The 19,981-nt window shown below is 41.1% G+C and overlaps 1 protein-coding gene across 17 annotated transcripts in view; it reads right to left on the reverse strand.

The window, feature by feature from the left end:
- The window catches only part of DLGAP1 (DLG associated protein 1), a 1,139,806-nt gene that overhangs the window by 849,210 nt on the left and 270,615 nt on the right, over nt 1–19,981 (reverse strand). Inside the window, exon 1 of one of the 17 annotated variants that reach the window (XM_049901325.1) lies at nt 944–3,975. The exons of the other annotated variants lie outside the window; for them this stretch is intronic. The gene's annotated coding sequence lies outside the window, so the exon portion shown is untranslated. Of the gene's footprint in view, nt 1–943; nt 3,976–19,981 lie in introns of those variants that run through there. 17 annotated transcript variants of the gene reach the window in all.

Raw genomic sequence — 19,981 nt, forward strand, 5'->3', positions numbered from 1 at the left:
CTACTTCCAAAAAAATCAGTCAGTGAAAACCCTATGGCCCTGACAGGGAACACAACAGAGAACCACTGAGGGAGCAGGAGAGCAGTGGGATGCAGACCTCAAATTCTCATAAAAAGACCAGACTTAATGGTCTGAGACTAGAAGGACCCTGGTGGTCATGGCCCCCAGACCTTCTGTTAGGCCAAGACAGGAACCATTCCCAAAGCCAACTCTTCAGACAGGGATTGGACTGGAAAATGGGATAGAAAAAGATGCTGGTGAAGAATGAGCTTCTTGGGTCAAGTAGACACTGAAGACTATGTTGGCATCTCCTGGCTGGAGTGAAGATGAGAGGGCAGAGGGGGTCAGAAGCTGGCAGAATGGACACAAAAAGAGAGAGTGGAGGGAAGGAGTGTGCTGTCTCATTAGAGGAAGAGCAACTAGGAGTATATAGCAAAAAAATAAATTTTTGTATGACAGACTGACTTGATTTGTAAACTTTCACTTAAAGCACAGTAAAAATTAAAACGAACAAGCAAACAAAAACCCTATGGATCACAGCAGTCCAAACCGCAACCAAGCACGGGGATGGTACAGGATCAGACAGGGTTTCATTCCATTTTGGTTAGGTTCATCTTGAGTTGGAGACCAACTTGAAAGCAACTAACAAAAAAAACAACATAGTACTACTACAGGGAAAAAAAAAGTTAAAAGCATTTTCTTAAGAAAAACTGAGAACAGAAAAGCATGTAGGAAACTAAGGATACTAAGGAAGTAATCCTTTTTAATGACAGAAATGTCCTAGAAAATCAATGTAAGACTAACAACAAATTCTTGAAATCAGATTTTCTTAAGAACTTAGGGCACATGTACCCAGACAGAAAACCTAAAGAAAGATTAAGCTGTGCAATCAGTATGAAAATGAAACGAACAGAATAAAATCAAATGTCCTGATATGACTCACCTGACCAGGGCCTCCTGGAAAATTTCAACTATGATTCATAGAAATAACTTTATCTTCTGATTTGAACTGAGTTGCGGAGAACATTGGAATCTGAAAAGTGCTTTATTAGAAACTGGCAAAGAGTTTCAGATCTATTTCCAGCATGCTAAGTTCCTGCTGAAGAGATCAACAATTTATGGGCTTCACATAAGTACCGTGTGGTTTCCATGCAATCCTCTGAACTCACAGTTTTCATTTTGTCTAAAAGACGATGGATAAAAATATGAACGCAAGATGCACATGGCCTTCGATCTGGGTATTAAAGGGTCCATCGTTCATTGTCACTTTTCTTCCCATTTTAATGGGATGTTGAGAACTAAAGGAGAAAAAGAAAATGACCTTTTCATCTCTTTCCTTGGTTAACCTGAGAAATTCACTTTTGAATTTTGCTCTATTAAAAGTTAAAGCAAAAGTGAGCAGGGCTTGGGTGGCATCTGCCATCATTGCACAAGCTTCCCTTGTTGCTTGCTGTTTCTGTTAGGATTTCTGGGGGTGGGGCCCAGCAGTACGTGACTAAGCCCTCCAGAGGGTTCTGATGCACTGTGGTTCTGAAAACACAGGTTTCTGAGCCCCACTCCCAGCGTGTTTGATTCAGGAGGTCTGGGACCACCTACCAGTTACTGCTGAGTCGACCTGACTCATGGAGATCCCATGTGTGTCAGAGTGGAACTGTGCTCCACAGGGCTTTCAGTCGCTGATTTTTCGGAAGTAGGTAAGTCAAGCCTTTCGTCCGAGGTGCCTCTGGGGGGACTTAAACCTCCAACGTTTGGGTTAGCAGCCCAGCACATTAACCATTTACAAGGTCTGGGGTTAAGCCCCCAAATTTGTATTTCTAACAAGTTCCCAGGTGGTCCTGGTACTCCCGTTTGGGAACCACACTTTGAGAACCCCTGGGTTACGGCATCGGTGAGTAAACCAGTGTGTGAACTTCCACAGACTGCCTTTCCTTCCCAGTAAGTTATGCGGGTGAAATCTCGCCGTAATTCCGTATTAAATTAGGCAAACATACGTCGCATCAGTGTAGAGTACAGCTCTTAGAAAGGGCAGTTTTCTGTAACATATAAATTTAGGACCTACACAATGCTTACAAAGAGATAAATCTATGTTGAACGGATGAATGGGAAAAGGAAATAAGGTGCCATCGGTCTGAAGCAAATAGAAATACAAAATCCAAAAGCACTGTCCGTAAGATAAGGGATGCTCTCAGTAAAAAGTGTGGTGTTTCCTTCCTCCCTTTCTATTTAAAAACAGGTTTTGTGGGCCCTCATTACAGTGCTGCACATGGTGTGCTCTGGAATGCTGTAGAAGGAAACCCAGCAATAATTCCTTTACCATACAGAGCACATACAGTACTGTCCTAGGGTTTTCTTACAGTTATTTATCTGGGGCGGTCATCTGTCATCACCTCGAAAAATGACACATTATCTTGCTTCCCTCATGGCAACCATCAGCACCAGACACACCTACTACTCTAAAGCGGTTCCGCTCTCTCCTCACGGCCTTCGGACTATCATCGTATTAGTCTGAGTTTTTACGGAATGTGCTTTCCGTAACAATAAAATACACTCCATTCTTTGTTTTAAGGAGATTATAGCTTTCTCTCTTGTCTTTTTAGGAGCCAAAGGAGCATTTGCCACATGATGGCCTTATCTGGATTTGTCTTGAAATATTTTATGCATTCCTTTTTTTAAAAAAAATCTACTGGAATTAACTTTGCTCATGGATCACCTTTTTTCAAGGGCACAGTCAGCTCTCACTGTAGACTGCTCGAGTAGGTGCTAGAATGTATGCCCTAAACTTGGGAGACAGAAAGGAAATGAAAAGGAACACAAGTGACTGGACAGTGCAAGGGGTTTGGGGTAGACTGTGTTTTGGAAAAACAAAATTAGAAAAAAACAAAAAACAAACAACCTTACTACTTCAGAAAAAACCATGATTTCCTTTGATACATGAAGGAGCAAAGGCCCTGCTATAATGTTCACACAAAAATTATTTTCAGGAACATTAGGACACCAAGAGGAAGACAAAAGAGAGGGGGTAGGCAGTTTTACTTGGAACTGTGTGGCGGGTGCCGCCCACAAGCAGGTGTGTTGTATATATGATGACGGCTAGAGACTTACGGATGCAGTGGGTCAGTCTCCTGAGTGGCCCTTGACCACCACAGAGCACTGGCATGTAAAAGATACACAGTTCCAGTTACTGTTTTGATTCTGACTCATGGTGACCCCATGCATGTAAGAGTAGAACTGCGCTTCATAGAGTTTTCAATGGCTGACTCTTTGGAAAGAGATTGCCAGGCAATCTTCCAAGGCACCTCTGGGTAGACTCAAACCACTAACCTTTCTATTAGTAGCAGAGCTCGTCAACCGTATGCACCATCCAGGGACTTTTTGTGTCAAAGAGAGTCAGAGAGGAGGGTGAGCATTTACAGCTGACACACCTGCCCTCCCAGATACCCCAAACCTACAGCCTATTTTGTTGAGGAAACTGCCATTAGACAATGTTTTGTGAGACTCACGTACTGCAGTGGAGTGGTTAAGTGGAGTCATACAAACAGGCACTTAAAGTCAGTTTTGAACACTTAAAAAATGGTGTTTCTTGAATCTTATAATCTTTCTAAGTCTTAATTTCTCCATCTGTACAATGGGTATAACAATAGTTCCTTTCTCACAGGAAGTGGCTATGCATAGTACAGCATCTGGCATGAGGTAAGGGCTTTTTAAATAACACTGATAAAAATGATAAGCAGTATTATTATGCTCATCTCCAGGGCATGTGGAGGTAGACAAACAATTGGTGGGCACAGGGCCCTAGAACAGTCTTTCCTCGGCTTTGCTTCCATGTCCCTATCGCCAGGTCCCCCCCGCCCCCCGCAACAGCTCTGCATTCCTGGGGTATTATGAGAACTCTTCCCCAATGGCAGAAGTTATGTCTCATCTATGACTTTGTAATATAAAGAACTAATTCAAGGTCACTCTACAGCAGAATGAGTTCTTTGAGATTTCAATATTAAACTCATGATAACACCAACAAATTAATGAAACAGTTTCATAGCAATCTGATATTTCATGATATCCCCATATCCCACAATGTATATGTCCTAAGATAATTGACTTGGATGATAAATATTTTCACTTGGGATTTCCCGAGTGGAAAAGAAAATATTCACTGTTAAAAAAAAAAAAAAAAGAAAGTAGGGTATTTCATTCAGGTATAGAGTTCTGATTCTTGGAAAAATGAAGGCTACTAATCTTTTTGTCCTAGATGGACTGGACTACACTGTGGCTAAAATGTAAGCAATGTGCAAACAGCGTATAAAATTAGGAACTCTGTATTTAGGAATATAATCTGCCTGAATGTATACTTTGAAATTGTTCAGACCTTAGAAAAGTTAATACTGTTATATTATAGTATTAAGTTATATCGTATTAACTTAGAAAAGTTAATACTATTATATTATAATAGAATGCCTGAATACCTAGCATCTAATTTCATCCATTGCTATTATTTTGCACATTTACATTATCTGTCCATCCATCCACCCATCCACCCATCCACCCATCCATCCATCCATCCACCCACCCACCCACCCACCCACCCACCCACCCACCCATCCATCCATCCATCCATCCATCCATCCATCCATCCATCCATCCATCCATCCATCCATCCATCCATCCATCCATCCATCCATCCATCCAACCACCCACCCACTCACCTATCCATCATCTACCTACCTACCCACCCATCTACCTATCTACTTTCCTATACTTTTTTCTTTTAATTTTTACTGTGCTTTAAGTGAAAGTGTACAAACCAAGTCAGTCTGTCATACAAAAATTTGTATATACCTTGCTATATACTCCTAGTTGCTTTTCCTCTAATGAGACAGCACACTCCCTCCCTCCACTCTCTATTTTTGTGTCCATGTCCATTTGGCCAGCTTCTGACCCCCCTCTGCCCTCTCATCTCCACTCCAGACAGGAGCTGCCCACATAGTCTCATGTGGCTACCTGACCCAAGAAGCTAGCTCTTCACCAGTATCATTTTCTATTGCATAGTTCAGTCCAATCCCTGTCTGAAGAGTTGGCTTTTGGAATGGTTCCTGTCTTGGTCTAACAGAAGGTCTGGGGACCGTGACCTCTGGGGTCGTTCTAGTTTCAGTCAGACCATTAAGTCTGGTCTTTTTATGAGAATTTGAGGTCTGCATCCCACTGCTCTCCTGCTCCCTCAGGAGTCCTCTGTTGTGTTTCCTGTCAGGGCAGTCATTGGTTGTAGCCAGGCACCATCTAGTTCTTCTGGTCTCAGGCTGATGTAGTCTCTGGTTTATGCGGCCCTTTCTGTCTCTTGGGCTCATAACTACCTTGCATCTTTGTTGTTCTTCATTCTCCTTTGCTCCAGGTAGGCTGAGATCAATTGATGCATTTTAGATGGCCTCTTGCTAGTGTTTAAGATCCCAGATGCCACTCTCCGAAGTGGGATATAGAATGTTTTCTTAATAGATTTTATCATGCCAATTGACTTAGATGTACCCTGAAGTCATGGCTCCCAAACCCCCACCGCTGCTACGCTGGCCTTCAAAGCATTCAGTTTACTCAGGAAACTGCTTTGCTTTTGGTTTAGTCCAGTCCTTCCTATACTTTCTTGTACCCTTTGAAATTAAGTAGCAGACATCATGATACGTCACCTTTAAATACTTTGGCATATACATCTTAAGAACCACAGTAGCCTCCTATACACAATGTCTTAGAACATCAAAGAAATGTCACTTCGATTCAATAATATTACCTAATATAGAGTCTATTTTACAGGATCTTAATTTGAAATATGTTTTTATAGGTTCGAGTGTCAGTAGGAAGTCTGGGCTAACAAGAGTTCAGCTTCTTCCTCCAAAGCCTATGTAGGAAGTGAAGATACACTCCAATCAGGTTAATGTGTCATTTCTTAATAATTTAATGATCAACTTTAGTTATTCATTTTTTAAAAAATTATACATTAAATAACATCTTTTTTTCCTAAAGGCTTTGTTTTTGTTTTAATTGTGATAAATACAAATATAACAAATCATTTGCCTTTTCAAACTCTTCACATGCACAATTCAGTGACATTAGTTCTGTTTATCATGTTCAACTACTACCATTACCCGTTTACAAGTTGTTTTCTAGATTTTTGACAGAAACATAACATATTCATCTCTTGAAAATAAAAACTACCTAAATCACAAAAAGAATAGTTAAAAATAAGTGAATCCTTATAACAATTCATTCTATACATATTTTGGAGTGAATACTGCGTTAGCTGTGACAGAGTAATTAGAAATTAGTAATTAGAAATGAGTCACAAAGTAAGAGAAATGGCAATGAAAATAAAATATTATTGGTCATTCTTTGCTGATTCTATAAAAAAAGGTTGTCCCCCTCCCCAGTCAAAAATATTAGAGTACCATAGGTAAGTTACTTGATTGTACATCATTTTCTTCAACCATACAATAGCAACTATTACAATCAACATCACCAGGGTAATAAGAGGTTAAAGGATACAGGCAGAGATTGCTTTTACTTCACAGGCATTACGGTATAACATAAATCCAAGCTATACACATCTTGGTGATACTAGCTATAATCCAGTGTAACAGAATGGGTCTCAGCCAAGTCTATTGTAACAGCATACCATATTGGAGTACTTCTCTTGCAGCAAGTGTCTAGTAGCACATTTTCTGACTAGTCCTTAAAATTCAAAAAACATTCACTTCTTCCTTATTGTTATAAGTATAGTAAGGTGGAATCATTTGAAATTACCACTTTGTAGGTCAAAAATGATCTAATATTAGCAATTTCACATTGTTCAACTTAATAGTTGTGGTCTATTATTATTTTGGAGTCCCTGGGTGTCACAAATGGTTAAGTGCTGGGCTATTAACCAAAAGACTGGTGGTTCAAACCCACCCAGAGGCACCTCAGAAGTAAAGCCTGGCCATCCACTTCCAAAAGGTCACAGCCTTGAAAATGCTCTTGAGTGCAGTTCTACTCTTTATACATGGGGTCACCATGAGTCAGAATCTACTTGATGGTAATCAACAACAATAACAGGAAAAACAACTACTACTGATATTCCTCAAAACATTACTGCAATATTCAAAATTATGTAAGCCAGTACATGTACTTCGGAGAGTGCTTGGCACATGATATTCAATCCATGAGGGTTATTGCTAGGGCTCTTAATTCTGTGAAGTCCAAATATTTACGTATTAATTCCTATTAATACCCCCAACATCTTATACATACTCTTTCCTCCATTACAGTGCATCTTTGTGCTGAGTTACAAACATGACATGAATTCCACAAAAGACATATGCTCTGCTTTGGGGGAGTTTATGTTACAAAGAGATTCTCCAGCAGATTTCTTTAGTGAAGTAAAGGATTTCAGGAAAAAAAGCAAAGCTTGCTGTTTTAGCAGCTTTATTGCTGTGATTTTTTTTTTTTTTAATGTAATAAAACAAACATTTCAACCTTTCAAAAGACTTAATCCTGGCAAAGCTATTCTTCCTTACAAGCAATACTCGTAAATTTTTAAGTGAGCAGCGAGGTCCAGATGACAAACATAGAGTCCCGGAGCAATCCACTGACCCTACAGAGGGAAATTACGACGTATCTTCAGAGCCCGCCTGGGCAGTATCACTTTGCCAAGAAGTGCCAGGCTTCCTTTTTAAGTAAGATTTGATTTTGCTGCTATTTCTAGAGAGCTTGAGAGCATTTACATCAATGAAATACAAACATGCTCTGTTACTCACCTAACACGATCACGTAGAAAGCCTGGGGCCAGGGCACAGACTCGTTTGTTTTTCACATGCAGGACTAGTCATCCTCATGGAATGGGGGCTCTTCTTCTTAAAAATCAAATCCATTAAATACATATTCAAACATTACCCCTTGTTATGGATTGAATTGTGTCACCCCAAAATGTGTGTTAAGTTGGCTAGGCCATGATTCCCAGTATTGTGTGACTGTCCACCATTTTGTCACCTGATGTGGTTTTTCTGTGTGTTATAAATCCTACCTCTATGATGTTAATGAAGCAGGATTCGAGGCAGTTATGTTAATAATGCGTTAGGGTATGTCTTGAGTCAATCTTTTTTGAGATATAAAAGAATCAGGCAGAGAGACGCGGGGACCTCATACCACCAAGAAAGCAGCACCAGGAGCAGAGTGTGTCCTGTGGACCCGAGGTTCCTGCGCTGAGAAGTTCCTAGACCAGGGGAAGATTGATGACAAGGACCTCCCTCCAAAGCTGACAGAGAAAGGAGAAAGTTTTCCCTTACTGCTGGCACCCTGAATTTGGACTGTGAGAGAATAAATTTCTCTTTGTTAAAGCCATCCACCTGTGGTATTTCTGCTATAGTAGCACTAGATGACTAAGACGTCCCTAAAAATCTGCAATTTTTAGCACCACTTGCTGATGAGAAAGAAACTTCCTTACATATCTTTGTCTTAGCTGTTATTATCAAAGAGTTTATGAGTTGGTTATTACTGAAGTTGTTGTTGCTAGGTGCCATCAAGTCAGTTCTGACTCATCTCGACCCTATGTACAACAGAACAAAAACACTGCCCAGTCCTGAGCCCTTCTCCCCAATCATTGTTATGCTTGAGTCCATTAACAAAGAAGATATATATATATCCACCACCCACTCATTGGTTTGCTGTACTGTGGTGGCTTGAGTGTTGCTGTGATGAGGTATTTGAAATACCATCAGGGTTACCCACAGGTTTCAGTGGAGCTGCCAGACTAAGATAGCCTAGGAAGAAAGACCTGGCATTCTACTTCTGAAAAGTAGTCAATGAAAACCTTACAGATCACAATAGAACATTGTCTGATTCACTTTTTTCAGACACATCATCAGGAGGGATCAATCACCAGTGGAGGACACTATGTTTAGTGAAACAGAGGGTCAGCAAGGGCAAGAAAGACCCTTGGTGAGATGAACTGGCACAGTAGCCACAACAAGGGACTCAAACATGATGGCAATCATGAAGATGACTCAGGACTGGGGAACATTTTGTTCTGTTGTATATAAGGTCACTGTAAAAATGGTGTGGGGCAGTGTCTGACCTTCTCTAACTTCACCTAGGGGAAGGCGAATCCAGATGAACAGCCCAAGGCTGATTTCTATGAGGCGGAGGTCAGATATGCCTTCCGCAGCACTCGCTACTTCTCTGCTGGGTTCGATAATTCGTTCCAATGGCCACACAGAACTCACAGGCCATACTCATGATTATAGGGTTTATTAGGGAACTAACGGGTTACAGTTCAGGCTCAGGAACATTCAGGATACAGTTCTTCCATTAGGACAGCCTTTTCCCAGCCATGTTCACAGGCACTCCTCTCCCTGGCCCTCAGTCTCTGCCCCAAGCCACTCAGCTTTCTCTCTCCGTGGGCTGAGAAGCCTGCTAAGCCACCTCCTGAGGCTGGGTCTCTCCTGTTGAGTGTCTCCTGCCAAGGCTTCTCACCGTCTTCAGGGTTACAGCTTGATCTCTCTCTGTCTCCTGGTCCCAGGAGCCTCCCAGCACAGGGATTCCAAGTGCAAAGGAGTATGAGCTCCTGACTGATTTTTCCTGGTGGAATTCTCTCCTCTTTCCCACCCCTGGAGTGGCTCAGCATTGGGCATTACCACACCTTCTTCTTGTTTATCAGGGCTTCAGTTCTTAAGAGTACTTACTTAGGATAGAAAACAACAGCGTGCTAGTTTATTACAGGATTAAAGAATTAACAAGGACAACAAAGGTTGTCTAAGAATTGTTGTGGCCTATGTTATGGTGATGGACATCACGCGCTAGTTGGTAGTACGAAGTTGTTAGTTAGGTTTCTTTCCAACTTTTAGTGACTTTCTGTGAACTCCTTTTGCCTTTACTTTTCTTGTCAAGAAAAAAAAAAAGGCAAATACAATTTTTTTTCATCATACTGTCTTGTTTAAAAGCTGTGAGGCCCAATGGGATAAAGTCTCTCATGCTATTCTAAGATAATGTCTTGGAATTCTGCTAGTCTCTAAGGTTTGGTTATGTCTAGAAGTCCACCTACAGTAGTATTAGCACTAGAAGGAGGAGGAAGAGGAAGTGGAATGTATACAGCTATTAATTACATAGCCTATATAACATATGCATCTATTATCACAGCATTAGCAGTAGTAGTACCACTGACAGAAAGAGTAGTAATATTTACTGTAAACCATTACTGAGCACATTCGTGTGTTCGGCACTGCTCTAAGGATTTTTTGTGTTAAGCCTTTCAATGGTCAGAAAACCGAAAACCAGATCCGTTGTTCTCGAGTCGAATCCAACTCATAGCAACCCTATAGAACAGACTAGAACTTGGAAACCACAGGGTTTCCAAGGAGCAGCTGGTGGATTCAAACTGCCGACCTTCTGATTAGCACCTGGGCTCTTAACTACTACATCACCAGAGGTACAGGCTAAATCAGACATTATACTCTTACATTTTTCAAATGAGGGAACTGAGGCACACAGAGGTTAACAAACTTGGCCAAGTTCACCCAGGTAATAAGGAATAGAGCCAGAATTTGAACTCAGATAGTCTTGCTTCAGCTTTCTCAGTTTTACCAACTAGAACACAATGCCTTATTTCCATGTCTCTTCATTGTTAAAAGCGTCCTTACAAATGTTATCCCATAACTGTTCATGGCATAAATGTTCATGGCAACATTTTGAGAGATAAGCATACGGCAGTCAAGAGGACTGAATGCCTTTTCCAAGGTCACTAAATGCTAGATCTGGAAGTCTAACCCAGGTTTTCAGTCTTGCTGTTAGTTTATAATTAAATTTCTATTATCCAAGAACTCAGTATATGCTGAAATCTAAAATTCAATACACCAGTGAAAAAGCAAAACCATTTTAATTCTTAGGGTGTTAAATGGTGTCATGGGATGGAGAGATGAACAAAACCTTGGTGACTTTGACCGACCAAAACCAAAAAACCAAACCCACTGCCGTTGAGTCGATTCCAACTCACAGCGACTCTATAGGACAGAATAGAACTGCCCTATAGAGATTCCAAGGAGCACCTGGCGGATTCGAACTGCCGACCTTTTGGTTAGCAGCCATAGCACTTAACCACTACACCACCAGGGTTTCCACTTTGACCAAAGTCACCTTCAAATGTTAGGGTCAAATAAGGCGCTCCCAGTCTCCTGGCCCTTCCCTCCATAGCTCCAGCTGCAAGCCTATGCTGCCTCTCCCCGAGTCTGCCTTGGAGTCTCCACATAACTGCATTAATTAGCTTAGTAGGGGGGAAAAAAAAAACTGAAGAAACAAGCACCAAAGTTGATTTTAAAACTCAAAGGGAACAACAGTGACCTTCACTGTGAAATGAAGAACAGAATGCAAGAGCTTCTTACCATATTTTTAATTCCTCGAGGATGTTGTTCCTTGGAGTCTGCAAAATTTTTGAAGATTTAACTACATAAGGAATTTATCCTGGAAATAAAACTTTCTTCTCCATTTTTTCCAGCAAATCGGGGTCACAAATGGCTCTCTAATTAACATCCTGTTATAACATCTTCTTACAAAAGTTGCTGAATCTGCTTAATTATTTAAGAGGTGTGAGGGGGGACATTTAGGTACTCTAATATCCATGAACGTCGGAAAAGGAGAGTTAGCAACAGCAACGGAGCACTCCCAGGAACACATACATCAAGTTGGCCCCTCATCACCTCTGCCTGGATGTCTATTACACTTCCAAGCTTAAAAATGACGTCCTCATTTTTCCTTTTCAGTCTGGTCTCAGCAGCTAAAGGGACCCTGTTAACATTAAATCAAATCACGTTCCTCCTTTCTCAAACCCTATCAAATGGTTTCCTTTCTCCCTCAGAGTAAAAACCAAGGTAATGAGGGTGGACTGGAAGGCCCTGCACGATCTTTCTGTGCTCCTCTGGCCTCATCCTTCCCCGTCACCTTGCTGCTTCAGCACACTGGTCTCACGCAGTTCCTGGAAGTGGCCGCACACACCTGCCTCAGGGCCCCGCACCCACTGTCTGTCTGGAGCACCCGGATTTGCACATAGCTGGCTCCCTCATCGAGTTCTCGTCAGTACACAAATGTGAACTGCTCGGTGAAGCTTCCCTTCACCACCCCGCGGAGAACTGCAGCTTCCTCCTAAGGAAGGCACTGCATCTCCCCCTTCCAGTTTTATTTTTCTCCATTGCACTTATCGCCATAGCATATACTATACTTTATAATAACTTATTTTGTTCATTGTCATGCACTCCCTCTAGCATGAGGACTGCACGAGGCTACATTTTCCTTTGTTTTGCTCATGCTCATAGAACGCTGCCTGGCACACAGTAAGTGCTCAACGTTTATTTCCTGAATTAATGAATAAAGGAGTGAATGAATGATGAATGGAATTTCATTTCGGCAAGTAAGGAAAAGGGACTAGACATGAAAGGACTGACTGTGCACTTGACTACTTGGGCGTACTAAGGAGACCATCAGCTTACGGCCTGACATGGTTTAATGTGCTGGTAAAGATAACTGAGGAGGAATATCAACCCTAGGAATGCTCTCCCAAAGCAGTCAGGTAATATATTTACCTGGGTAAGTACAATAGCCATGAGGTGATGGCAGATTTAATATTTGTTTCTCAACTTTCAGTCTCCCCCATCCCAGATGTCATTGGTAGATGTTCTTCATCTCTATCCTTCTCATGCATTTCCGCCAGTTATATTTCAGATTCCCTACTCTCAGCTCAGATCTGCGGGCAGGTGGCTTTACCTCTGCGCCTCTTCAACAAGCCAAGGGCTTAAATTCCATTAAAGTGTTTCAAACCTCCCTGTCTAGCCAATCTAGAACTTCATCCAAGGCAGAGGCAGAGCCTGCAGGTATCCGGGGGAAAGCTGCTCTCTCTTCCCCTTTTACTCTATCGGGCCTTTTATATTTTTTTGCCATTGGCCCACAGCAGCAGTTTGAAAAAGAAAAGTTATCCCTTAGAGGTAACAGAAGACCTTGTTTTCCAAAAGGAAAAAACATCTAGGTAGGAAAAGTTATCACTCATTCACCTTGGTATTTATCATTTGTGGTGAGCTCACCTCTGCTGTGAGGTATAACACGTCTAGCTGAAACCTCCCTGAGTAGTTAACAAGAACAAAAAGGAAACTCCTCGTCGGGTGCAGGGTCACACTCTTTCTCTGTACCTGAGAAGTACCGATGCAAACAATTTGGAAGGTCACCATTGGACAGTACTGTTATACTTCATGTTTCATTAAATCACTGACAAGTGAATTCGTTTCCATCTCAAGAACATTTGTTCTTGCAATTTCATGTTCATATTTAGTGGCACTGCACCTCGCCGTGCCTGCCACTCTTCTTCTTAAGCAGGGACTCTTCCTGAACACTTTGCTTCAAATGAGGAGAAAAGCTGAGTCTTTATACCTGCTCTCTGTAACTTCCCATAACTGCATATGCGGAGAAAAACTATCACTTTTATCATGTTGCACCCACATGCAGAGCTGAACTATAAGACAGGATACTTTTAAACATTTGGTTGTTTAAATAAGTTACTTAAAAGAAGCATGAATGTCAACATAAGCAGATTTACAGGCTGCTGGAAAAAAAAAAGCTCTAAGGTATAGACTTAGATGAATATAATCACGTAACTTGAGTCAGCTACTGCACCCAATGTATTTTTGGTTGTTGTTACTGTTATGCGCCTTCAAGTCGGTTCCGACTCAAAGCAACCCTACAGCGACTCTGTACTAAATAAAAGAACAAACAAATAACCCACTAATTTCTTGTTGGAAGAACTGATAGAAACACATATAGAATTTACACGGTTAAAAAAATCTATAAGGATACAGGAAGTTGAGTTAAATTGGAGTGTTAGGATTAAATAGAAACAGAAGTGAAGGCACTTTAGGAGACCTTCTAGCCTCCAGGGAAATGGACTTAGATGCATTTGAGAAAGAGAGAGATGGGGAGAGGGAGGGAGAAAGAGGTGAATATTTTTCTTAAAATTCTCACAGGCACAAACCCATTGCCGTCGAGTCGATTCTGACTCACAGCAACCCTATGGGACAGAGTAGAACTGCCCCATAGGGTTTCCAAGGAGCAGCTGGTGGATTACAACTGCTGACCTTTTGGTTAGCAGCCAAGCTCTTAACTGCTGCACCACCAGGGCTCCAGAGTTCATTTAGTCCCTTAGTAAATGGGAGAACTGAGGTCCCAAGAAGTTCAGTAAGTACCGCCAAGCAGGGCTGGACCTCGGAGGTCCGAACTTCTCCCCCCAGGGTTTTTCTCTAGCAGCCAATTGTCAGACCAAACTCACTGTACCGCAACCTCTGTGGACAGTCAGAGTTTGCTAGAGTTGCAAAAGACAAAGAATCCTGTGTCTCTTTTGACAGATGAGCAAGCACATGCCCATGAGTGTTCTACTTTTTTTAAAAATTCGGTGAAAACAAAGTATGTTCATTTGTCATTCACTTTTTTTACTTTATAAAATAGAACGTGGGTTTATAAATATTTGGTACCCTCATAACCCTTGTTTAAATGAAGTAATGCACAGAAGCCAATATTAAAAACTGACGAAAGTGGAGATTCTCTAAAGGAAATAGGAATGGGGCCCTCTGAACCCTTCCTCTGAGGTGACCCTCAAGAGAGTATCACGGGAAATACTGATTAGTGGTTACCAGGGGCTCAGGCAGGTGGACTGGTGAGTTATTGCTGAAGGGGTACTGAGTTTCTGTCTGGGGTGATGAAAAGTTTTTGGAAATAAATAGCGGTAGTGGTTGTACAACATTGTCAATACATTTAAGGCCACTAAATTTTACACTTAAAACTTGTTAAAATAGCAAATTCTATGTTGTATACATTTTACCGCAATTTTTAAAAAAGAGAGTCTTGTGGACACACAGTTGAAGCTACTATTGTAGGAGAAAGAATATTGGTATAACTTCAGCTTACATTTCTCTCAGGCAAGTAACTTGAGCTTCTTCATTTATTTCTAAAACTTTCATCATTTCTATGGCTCCTCTTCCAAGCCCTCACGTTTATTTTTGGCAGTGTTTACAGCAGAAGGGAGTGGGGGCTAACTCACATGGACTGAGCACTTACTGTGTTCAAACACCACTCTGGACTAAACAGCTTAATACACACCTAGGCCGTGGTACTGGAGAGAGTGTGTCCAAAAGTGGAGTTGTACTGATAGTCTCCTCAAGTGATGAGGGACCTTCAGGGGGTCAGGTGAGGCAATGTCCTTATGGGGACACCTTTGAATGGGGAGTTAGAGTACCTGGCTTCTAGTCTGACTAGAACCTACTGGTTAGTTAGTTCCAGTTGCCATTAAGCTGATTATGACTCAGGGCAAGCCCATGAGTAGACCTGTGCTCCATAGGGTTTTCAATGGATGGTTTTTTGGAAGAGGATTGCCAAGATTTTCCTCCGAGGCACCTCTGAATGGACTCAAACCTCCAACATTTCAGTTAACAGCTGAGCTCTTTAACCGTCTGCACCAGCCAGGGACTCCCACTCTGATAAGAGACGGAGATTTCTGTGAGGTTTCGAGTTAGTCTCTTACTCTGTTTTGCCTCGTCTTCATCCTCCTGTGCATGCGGACATGCAAATATTATCTATCCACTTAGGCCATGGTAAGCAGGAGCCTGACACAGAGCAACTACAAAAAAAATTTCTTAGGAAATGAAATAAAACTCCCTTTAGTATTTATAGGGGTATCCACGAAAGGTATGTGAAGTTGGGGTTGGCAATGCTTCATCGTATCCACTGAAAAGAAGCTTCATACTCATATTGAGGAGAGTCAGAGACAAAAAAAGGAAGAAAAATATAGGCAATATTCACATGCAGCTCTGAATTCCAGGCTTCTTTGTTTTGCACAAAAGAGCACTCATAGCTCTCTTACAGCAATACGTTTTAAAAACATTTGTGCTTTCCCTTTAAGCTAATAGCTAAGAAAGGAAAAGCTGAATATTCAAAACGAAACAAGTTAGGTTTACCTTCAAATCCAAGAATAATGGTATCTGCAGAATTCCCATGCAGCCACTGAAGATAAAACCCGTGCTGCTGATGAGACAAGTGTGTATTGCCCCAGATGTCAGCGTTATTTATTGCCGCCGAGCTGAACATCAGAAACCAATTCACATATCACAACGGCTGTGCCACTAATCACGAGCTATCTTCTCTTCTTAAACAAAGTCACATTTTTCTTATTTTCCAGAATTGTAAGAAGCTGAATGTTTTCCAGACACTTGGAGATTAATCCTCAGATTCAAAGTACCCTAGCAGTTAAAGATTTTTATCAACAGGCCTCGGGCTGGTGGCTGGCATTTGAAATCACTGGGAGAGGATAAACGCAGGCAATTGCTGCAGCCTGAACTGTATGTGGTTGTATGTGAGCATAGGCACCAACTTGCTGTGCTTCTGGGAAGTAGCAAAGGGCCATGTGTAAACACAGTAAAGTCACAAAAAGGAAAAATTCTAAGAAAAATCATTAATGCATTATGCACTAGGCTTTTGCAGCTCCATTCTTCCAGCCCGAACTAACCTTTTGCAGGCCACTATATTAGATACTACAAAGAGTTACAAAAGCATAATCAATAGGATTATGATTTACCCAAAAGGTAAGTGTCAGTGAGAAAATGAATATTCTGAAACACTTGAAAATAGCAAACAAAACAGATATTTATTAGAACTACTATTATCAAGGAAACCCTGGTGGCGCAGTGGTTAAGAGCTACATCTGCTAACCAAAAGGTCAGCAGTTTGAATCCACCAGGTGCTCCTTGGAAGCTCTATGGGGCAGTTCTGCTCTGTCCTATAGGGTCGCTATGAGTTGGAATCAACTCGATGGCAACAGGTTTGGTTTTTTTCTTTTGTTGGTTTATTGTTATCAAATGGCACTATCCCTACCTCCAAAGTAATCACTGTTTAGTCTCCAGATACTAGTAGTTTTGTAATAGGATAAAAATGAACACCTGCCTGATCTAGATTTTGCCAAAGACAACACTAAAGCCCTTTGGAATTCAACCTCCGTTTGTATTTGTATATTGTTTCTACCTTCTTTTTGCTCTTGAGGTTTGGCATTCTGTCTGGTAACTCTATGTCATTCCCTCCATCCCGCCATTCCCTTCTTAACAATTTTATGCTTCAGAAAAGACAAAAACAAGTGTTTGGGAGATAACGTTTCAGATTTATTCTCCCTCTCCTTCCTCCCACCCTCTCTTGACACCCCATGATCAACAGACATTTACTGTGTCCACACTGTGCTATATAAAGCAGGGACTATTGATGGGGCTCATCCATGGCAAATGTTTCCCATGAGGTTCATCTTTCTCAACACCCCAAATTTGGAATCGGGCTTCCTAGAGCTGATCGCTTTCACTAAGTGCCATGAGCCATAAGTGCTCTATTTTACACAAAGAGGTGCTTCTGTGGCTGTCCTCAGTTATAAATAATTAAATGGAAGCAGGAACTTTGGATCTGCAAGGTTAAGTGGAGATAGATCAATTAGTCAAAATGGCCTTGAAGTTAAGGACATTGATAGCCAGGGAAGTTCAGTACCACGCTTATTGTCACCACGCTAGTAAAAAAAAAAAAAAAAACGATACCCAGTTGTTAAATGAGTCAGGTTCAATACCCAGATGTTATCACATTCAGTTAGCGCTCAGCCAAGATATCTCTTTTTTTCTCCAGTTAACTTGTCCTGCATTTGGGCTCACTGTTCAAAATCTAAAATAATCCTTTCAGCCACACTGTGTTCTATGGTCTAGAGGACAGACAATGAGACCACATTCAGAGATGAAGAAGCAAGAAAGCAGGGACCTTTTTATATAAATATGCACATGCTGGTCTGTCCCAATTGGTGAAGATTAGAGAAAGGTTAAAGGATAACATTTGCTTCCCATCTGACTCTATTTCCAAGTTTTCAGAGAAAGACACTGAATCAGGGAATGTTTCGCAGTGGTTCTTGATTATTTCACAGCTGTGGGAACATGAATCTACAATACATGACTTGAAGTAGCTTATTTGAAGAAGAAACAATAACATGCAAAAAACATGAGTCTGCAGTTCAGTGCTAGGCTGCATGGAATAGAATGGAATTCACTGGAATAAAACCTGGGAAGACGTGCTGGGAAGGTGGAGGGGAAAGGGAAGGTATTACGGAGAGAGAAAAACCATAAACTAAGGCATGGAATTATTATGATGGGCTAGAGAGGAAACCAGGCTGGGCACAGTGCGAGAAATTATCTCAGGGATGCCAGGTGAAAGCCCAGGCACACAGATGTAGATCTGATGCCTTATGGAACAGACCACAGTTTCAAGCTCACCTCTAGTTTAGATTGCCTTTTGCCACAACTTATTAAACCAATTTGGAAACAGAAGTTGGAAATATGGGAACAGACACATGAATATGAAAGCCTGTTTTCATTAGTCCTAAGCTGCAGATTTCTGAGATCCCAATAGATGTATGTCTTTATTAAAAAAAAAAATTTATTTTTTTATTCACCAGAACATTGCCTGGCCATCATCTCTCCAAGGGTATTGTGTTTTTCCTCACCCTTTGTTCTGATTTTCTTTCAAGCTAACTTTTTATTTATCTTTTTTTTTTTTAATTACAGACCATTGTTTCCCCTGCTCAGCAAAAGGCCAATGTTGAGTATGGAAAAAAACGCATCACCACCAAGGAAACGCAGCATCTTTCCGCCACAGTCTGATGTATCAAGAAGTCTGGGCCATTTTGTCTAAGTCACGTCCACAGCCTTCAGGTCTAAAACCAAGGCTGAGAAGTGTTGCTAATTGAACTTTTAGTGCAGTAATAGAAATTAAGCTCTTCCCAAAATAAACTAAACATAAATCTCAAACTTTTTGAACTCTGCAAAAGAGAAAAACATTACAAAGGCAACCATGTTTAATTTAAAATGCTAGAGGCTTCTGGTGTAGAAAATTTCAACAAATCTTAAGGAAATTCAATCTCTCAATAATTCTTATTTGAGGTCTTTAGCAATACAATTAAAGCATATTATCTACATAGATTAGTTATTACTGCCCCCCCCCCGCCAACTGATTTTAGTGTTTCTGTGTAAGAGCCAAGGCTGAAGGGAAACACAGAGTGCTCTGGTGCTCTGACAACTCCAGGGAGCAAACAGGCTTGTGGATGCTAATCCGAGTTGAGCCACTGACTCTCCACATTACCACATGCAAATCACTGGATGCACTTCTCTGCTGGCTTCCTTGATAGTCCAAGGATGCAAGAAAATGTGACACTACCAAGAGGAAAGGCAAAGACAGCTAGAAAGGAGGAGTAGGGATGCAAATTTCTTCCCCACCTTGAGCTCATGTGAGCAGCCCTGTCAAAGTTCACACAATGTGACTCTGGCCTTGATTCTGGTTGAGAAAACTGACACACTGCAAGGCCTCTAAAGATGTACAGATTTATGCTCCCTTCATGGGAAAGGAAAAGCCTACAGAAAGCAGAGTAAAGGGATTAGTTAAGTTTAAACCCAGTGCCATCGAGTCACTTATGGCTCATAGTAACCCTATGAATCAGAATCGACTCAAAGGCAGTGGATACGAGTTAAGTTTAGATTCTGAAAAACAGTAGTAATTCCTTGGAAGTGTAGGATTCTGAACTTCAAGAGTCAACAGAAAGCTGTCATGATCCACAGTAACGAAATGAGAGAAATACAGAGCAAGGTGTCACAACAGTATGTAGGATGCCTACAGCATAAACATGCCAAGATGGGCTTTGGTGCATTTAGAAGCTCTATTAAGAGGGCAATCAGCTAAAATCCTCTGCGTCTGAAGGGAAAATGGAGACTGCTGTCCATGTATTTAATTGTTAAACCTACAAATGGGTGTTTTTAAAATATTTATTAATGTAAATATCACTTTACTTGGCAACATTTGACTAAAGAGTTATGGTTAATTATGAAAATTGTTAAATGTTAGAATTGTAACAAAAACATTTTAAAATTCCATTTATCGT

The sequence above is a fragment of the Elephas maximus genome, chromosome 11 (genome assembly GCF_024166365.1).
Source record: "Elephas maximus indicus isolate mEleMax1 chromosome 11, mEleMax1 primary haplotype, whole genome shotgun sequence".
In the NCBI taxonomy this organism is placed as follows: domain Eukaryota; kingdom Metazoa; phylum Chordata; class Mammalia; order Proboscidea; family Elephantidae; genus Elephas; species Elephas maximus.